The following is a 6,714-nucleotide window of genomic DNA, read 5'->3' as shown; positions in this document are numbered from 1 at the left end:
CTGGTTTCTGTTCCCGAATTGGTGCCCTCCGACGGCACTTCTGTTCCTGAGTTGGTGTCCTCCGACGGCACTTCTGTTCCTGAGTTGGTGTCCTCCGACGGCACTTCTGTTCCTGAGTTGGTGTCCTCCGACGGCACTTCTGTTCCGGAGTTGGTGTTCCCCGACGGCACTTCTGTTCCGGAGTTGGTGTCCTCCGACGGCACTTCTGTTCCGGAGTTGGTGTCCTCCGACGGCACTTCTGTTCCTGAGTTGATGTCCTCCGACGGCACTCCTGTTCCTGAGTTGGCGCCCCCTGATGGCGCTCCTGTTCCAGAGTTGGTGTCCTTCGAAGGTGCTTCTGTCCTCAAGTCAGCGCCCTCTGATGGCGCTCCTGTTCCTGAGTTGGCGCCCCCTGATGGCGCTTCTGTTCCTGAGTTGGCGCCCCCTGATGGCACTCCTGTCTCCAATGGCGCTCCTGTCAAGTCAGCACCCCCAGAGGGTGCTCCTGGTTCTTTATCAGCACCCACCGACGGCGCTTCTGAACTTTTGTCATGCCTGCCTCGGAATTTTTTAAATGACTTCAAATTTGCCCCGCAGGGCCCAGGACCTCCTTGGTTTTGTTTTTGGGCACGCCAGGAGTCGTGCCTATAGGGGGGGCTACTGTCACACTTTGAGCCTCTGTGTGCTCTGGAGCTCCTGTGCTCCAGTGTGCCACGCCTCCTCTCCTGTGTCTCCAGCCAGCTCCCCTCTCATGATTGGTTACCTGAACTAATTAGCCCCAGCTGCAGGGTATTTAAGAGAGGAGCTGGGAATGGCTGGTTGGAGACTATTTTCATGGTAACTCTGTTTGCATCTGGTATCTCTGCTCCTGGTACTCTGTCCGTTCTCGCCTTGTTTGCTCGGTTTGCTCTGTAAGTCTGTTTAGCCTGTTTAGTCTTTGTTTAGCCTGTCTGTTAGCCTGCTAAGTCTGTTTAGCCTGTTTAGTCTTTGTTTAGCCTGTCCGTTAGCCTGTTTAGTCTGTTTAGCCTGTTTAGTCTTTGTTTAGCCTGTCCGTTAGCCTGTTCAGTCTGTTTAGTCCTGTTCAGTCTGTTTAGTCCTGTTCAGTCTGTTTAGTCCTGTTCAGTCTGTTTAGTCCTGTTCAGTCTGTTTAGTCCTGTTCAGTCTGTTTAGTCCTGTCTTGTCTTTATTATTATTAAATATAGTTTCTAGCACACTTTCTAGTCGTCTTTGGTAAACACCATTTATATTTCCATTTTATTAATTGTATCTAAATGAAGTACTGTGTATGTATTTGTTTTGAAGTTAAAAATTAAAACATTACAAACTGTAATAACGTATCTAAATCTGTGTAATCATAATCCTCAAACCAAGAGAAGTTAACCATTTGAAAATTTTGATTTTTGTTTGAATGGTTTATGAAGTGGGTTTATGCATGTGTGTATTCAGCATTCATGAAGTTGAGGGTCAAGCAGCAACCAAAGACCAGGACTAAACTACATTCAACATTTTATTTGACTGTAATTATTATAAAGCCACGACGTTTAAGATCTGTTTTATTTTACAAGGTCTGTAAACGGGATAGAGTTTCTGTATGTGTGTGTGTGTGTGTGTGTGTGTGTGACCAGGGTGTTTTGAATATGTGATAGTGTTACTGTGGTTAAAGTCCAGGCGAATGTACAGAGAGTTCATGTAAACCAGGCTATTTGTGGGTGTGAGAGAGGAGGAGGTAACTAAATACCCTCCACCCTCTTTTCTTTTCTCTCTGACATCTCGTACTTCTCAATTTATCAAATGTAATTCATACGGGAACTGACAGGCGGTGCCTCCGTTAGGGCTCAGGGAACTCTGGGCTTATGAGGGGCTTCAGACTGGGAGTGTATGAGCTGACGTGGCGGAGTCCCGGGGAAACACTGGCCAACGCACATCTGGTTATGTAAGCAGATGCCTCACACATGCATGGTAAACACAGTACTAATAACTAATAGTCCGTTGGTAATAATACAGCCAGACTGTGTCTATTAAAAACAACATGTTTGATTACTGTGGTAAGAGTAAACGCTTTCACTTATTTATCTATTTATACTTTTATTTTAGTTATGCTCTGAGAATCTGTTAGACACCATGTTTTCCATGTTTCCCTAATAAATTCACATCTACATTGGCCTAAAAAGCAGCAATAAAGCAGTTTAATGTAACTAAGTTTATTACTGTGCTGTCAACAGATGAGAATTTTGGTTTGGAGTCAAAATTACTAAATTACTCTGAGGATTGTTTTTTTATTCCAGGACAATACTCCATACCACATAGATGGGTCAATCAAGGTGTGGATGGAGAACCACCAGATAAAGACCCTGTCACAGCCAGCCAAATGACTTAAACGCCACTGAAAACTCCAGGAGAAGCCATGAAAAAGGTTGTTGAATTTATGCACCAGGAGAGGCATAAAGTCACCCAACAGTAATGTGAAGACTGGAGGAGAGTATGCCAAGACTCATGAACACTCTGATTGAAAGTTGGGGTTATTCAGACTCAGACTCAGCTTTATTGTCATTCAACCACGTACATGATAGAACGAAATACAGTTTCCCAGGTCTCGGTGTGTGTGACATGAAGGAAATAAAATAGAATAAAATATAGAATAATATAGAATAAACTATGATAAGTAATAAAAATGTAGAACAAACTGAGAAACTAAAAAGAGTACAAGTACAAAGTATTTACAAGTATTGCACAACAACTGCAGCAGCTTATGTTTACTAAAGTGCATGATTTCAAAGGTGTAGCAGCAAAAACTAGCAGCAACAATCCCAAGATTGTCAAAGTGACAGTGTGCCAGTTGTGTCCAGTATGGTAGTTTGTGTTGATAAGATGTTCAGTATATGGGGAGTAGAAGAGTTCAACAGTCTGACTGCATCTGGGTAGAAGCTGTTTTTCAGTCTAGATGTTTTTACCTGGATGCAGCGCAGCCTCCTTCCGGAGGGAAGGGGGGTGAAAAGTCCATGTGCGGGGTGGGTGGGGTCACGGAGGATGCAGGTGGCTCTTTCCCTACATCTGGTTGTGTAAATGTCACTGATGGGTGGTAGGCTGCATCCGATTGTCCTCTGTGCAGACTTAACCACTCTCTGCAGTGCCTCCTTCTCTGCCACAGTGCAGCCAGAATACCACACAGTGAGGCAGGTGGTCAGGGTGCTCTCCACCACACAGCTGTAGAAGGACCTGAGGATGTCTGTGTGAAGACCTGCCCTCCTCAGCTTCCTCAGGAAATACAAGCGTTGGTTGGCTTTCTTTGTGACAGCTGTGATGTTGGTGCGCCAGGTGAGTGTGTCGGTCAGGTGTACCCCGAGGTACCTGACAGAGTGGACCATCTCCACAGCTGCACCATCGATGTAGAGGGAGGGGGGGCCAGACCTGCGGAAATCCACAACCATCTCCTTGGTCTTCTGGACGTTGAGGATGAGGTTGTTTTCCCTACACCACCATGTCAGGTCCTCTACCTCCCCCTCCCGCCTGTATACCGACTCATCTCCGTGAGTGATGAGTCCGGCCACCACTGTGTCGTCTGCGAACTTAACCACGAGGTTGTTCTTAAATTGAGCTTTGCAGTCGTGGGTCATCAGAGTGAACAACAGTGGGCTAAGCACACATCCCTGGGGGGAGCCGGTGTTCAGGATAATAGTGGAGGATGTGTTGTTGTTGATCCTGACACTTTGTGGCCTGCAGGTCAGGAAATCCAGGACCCAGTTGCACAGGGATGAAGAAGTTCCCAGTGATTTCAGCTTGGACACCAGTTTCTGCGGGATGATGGTATTAAATGCAGAACTGAATTCAACCAAATATTGATATTTGAACTCTTCATAATTGATTTCCATATTAATGGAATTTGACCTTGTTTTCTTCGCATTATTGGATGTCTGAAAATGACTATCTTTTTTATTATTATTATTTTGATCTGTTGCAAATAAACACTCCTAATGATAATGAAAAAGATTTTTCAAAATTTGTGGGAATGTTGTCAATAATTTATAGAATAAAACAGCAGTTTTACTCAAACACAGGACTAGAAATAGTGAATCAACAAACAGAAAATTCTGTGTTTTAGAGGTGTCTAATTTTTTAAACATATATAGTTCATATGCATTTAAAAACGTAACAACAGTCTGTGTGTACTACTGAATATATTTAAATATTTTACTGTATGCAAAAATAAAGTAAAAGCCACTGGACTGAGCCAGGATGCTAAAAACGTCCCACTATGAACACACAGTCACACTGTGACACTGGAAACATGTCTGACAGATTTGCGCTCATTTATTATAAAATACAGTCTGGGACACAGAGACAGGGGACATTTACAGAATCAGAAGACCAAGTGTAGCACTTTTTTTTAGAAGGGCTTGTTAAAGACAGAAATTCATGTTTTTTTACAAAAATTAATTCTACAGTAGAAAGAAGAAAATTAGGCATTTTTATAGCAGTAGTGAAGGTATTATTTGTGTCAGGTGAAGCTTGTTCCTGGTTGGTGTAAACCTGCAGCCACACGGTCCCTGGACACCTCAGTAGTATCGACATTAATGTTCTGAAAACTTTACATACGGTTTAAACCCTTAAAACTCTTAAAAACTAATGTTAAAATTCTGGACATAGCTATATTACTTAAAACCCTCAAAACTACAGTTAATTCTGGAATTAACTATATTACTTATTGTTACAATACACTTTCATTAGGTTCTTTGTATTAAGTTTTTCAACATAATCAACAAAACTGTTCAATTTTCATAATATGGATTCATATTTATCTCTGAGCAGAAATATTATTATCATATTTGCCTGTAATAGGGTAGATCGGGCCTCAACACTTCAGCCCAATATACAGGATGCTTAACCAAAGTAGAACTTAAAAGCCACCAATTGATAGATAAAGGGAACTGTGGCCAAAATAACAGAAACAAATGAAAAACACAAAGATTTTCACCACTCGCAAATGATAAAATGGAGAGAAAAGGACAGAAATGAAAACTGGTTGAGCACCTGTGACTATCAAGTGCTTTAAAAAGTAAAGAAGATGAATAAATAAATGAATGTATTTATTTGTCAAATATACATATACATGTAAACAGTACAAGCTTGCTCGGAAGTTGGGGTCAGAGTGCAGGGTCAGCCATTGTACGGCGCCCCTGGAGCAGACAGGGTTAAGGGCCTTGTTCAAGGGCCCAACAGTGGCTCAATGGCAGAGCTGGGATTCAAACTCTCAACTTTTTGGTTGATAGCCCGAAGCTCTACCAACTAGGCTACAACTGTCCCACCATTGTAAAACACAGAACAAACCAGGGACAGCAATAAATGAGCTGCACCTCGCCCCGTTGGTGCGGCCTGTGTTTCGCCTAAAGGTTTAACGTTTCATGTCTAAAACTGTTTGCCACATTTTTCAAAACGATCATGGTGGATTCTAAATTCCTAAGGTACCCTGTAAAGGAGAATTTACAAAGATGTAGCAAAACAATTCTCTTAAATACCGACCTGGGATGCAGGTATAATATGTGGTCGAAAGTGTGTGGACACTTGACCTCCAGCCTCCAGTCAAAAAAGCGTTTGTTAGCTCAGACACGGATGTTAGAAGTGAAGGCCTGGCTCGCACACAACGTTCCAATTAATCTAAAAGGTGTTTAAATGTTGAGGTCAGGGCTCTGCGCAGCGCTGAACTTCTGAAACCATGCCTATAATTTATATGATCGATTTTATACAACTGTTAGCAGTGGGTGTTGCTGAAACATCTAAACTTAATAATAGGGTGGAGTGTTGTCCACATAATTTTGGCTATAAAGTGTACAACTTTCCATAAAGGTTTATTGATGTTTAAAGCTGGTAGTAAGTAAGAAAGTAAGTCAGTAAGTAAATAAATAAATAAATAATGAAATTAAATCATCAGACGTTACTGCAGCTAATATGAAATAATGTAATTTAATCATTTGGCTAGATACATGATGACGCTTTAGTAAGTGTTTTAAATGAAATGATTAAATTACAGCAGGGTTACGTTACTGCAGCAGGGTGGGGCCTCGCTGATAACAATTTAAAAGTTCATATCATTGAACCAATATAATTAAGCAACCAAAGCAAACACAGTAGTTCAAAAGTGTTCTGAGAACTTGGGTTAGATCCTTGACTGTAGTCACTATCTGTGAAAAAAAGGTTTGCATATTCTCCCTCTGTGTATTTTAGGGTTTTTTTCACTTCTACAAAGCATACAGAATGTAGTCTGACTACTTTAAACTGCTCCTAGGTATGAGTGTGTAAATGAATGGGTAAGTGCGTGTTTCTCTGTGATAAAGTGGCACCAGTCCTGGGCAACTCTAATCTGGATTAACTGGTTAGTAAGAAATTGTAAATCAGTAAATAACAAAAGCACACAAGTGCTGTCACACTGCTGTAAATTAGTATAGATGTTTGAACTGCTGGAACGTATGGCTTAAAAATGATAGGAATTAATACAAATACAATCTAAACCTAACCTCGGCTGTACAATAATCACTGCACTTAAAAGTATATATAAGAAATATAAGAAACAGTAATGTGAGGGTATGTGTGTGTTTGTATGGTACCTGTGTGTTAATGGATGTGTTTGTTGTTGATGTGCTTCCTGTTGATTTTCTTTTGTGGGTATAAAGACTCCAAAACCGCCTCCACAAAAAGGACGCCAATAAGCACACACTACCCACAATCCAAATGTCCTTATCA

The 6,714-nt window shown here is 41.5% G+C and overlaps 1 long non-coding RNA gene across 1 annotated transcript; it reads left to right on the top strand.

Annotated features, from left to right (window-relative positions):
• Positions 1-1,681: 1,681 nt before the first annotated feature.
• LOC134320116 (uncharacterized) lies at positions 1,682-2,662 on the top strand. The gene is made up of 2 exons (XR_010013604.1): positions 1,682-1,938; positions 2,265-2,662. It is a non-coding gene; the product is annotated as an uncharacterized LOC134320116 (long non-coding RNA).
• Positions 2,663-6,714: the final 4,052 nt, after the last annotated feature.

This window comes from Trichomycterus rosablanca, chromosome 9, assembly GCF_030014385.1.
Source record: "Trichomycterus rosablanca isolate fTriRos1 chromosome 9, fTriRos1.hap1, whole genome shotgun sequence".
NCBI classification, from domain to species: Eukaryota; Metazoa; Chordata; class Actinopteri; order Siluriformes; family Trichomycteridae; genus Trichomycterus; species Trichomycterus rosablanca.
Note: the sequence above shows the minus strand (reverse complement) of the source record. Positions and strands in the feature narration are given on the sequence as shown.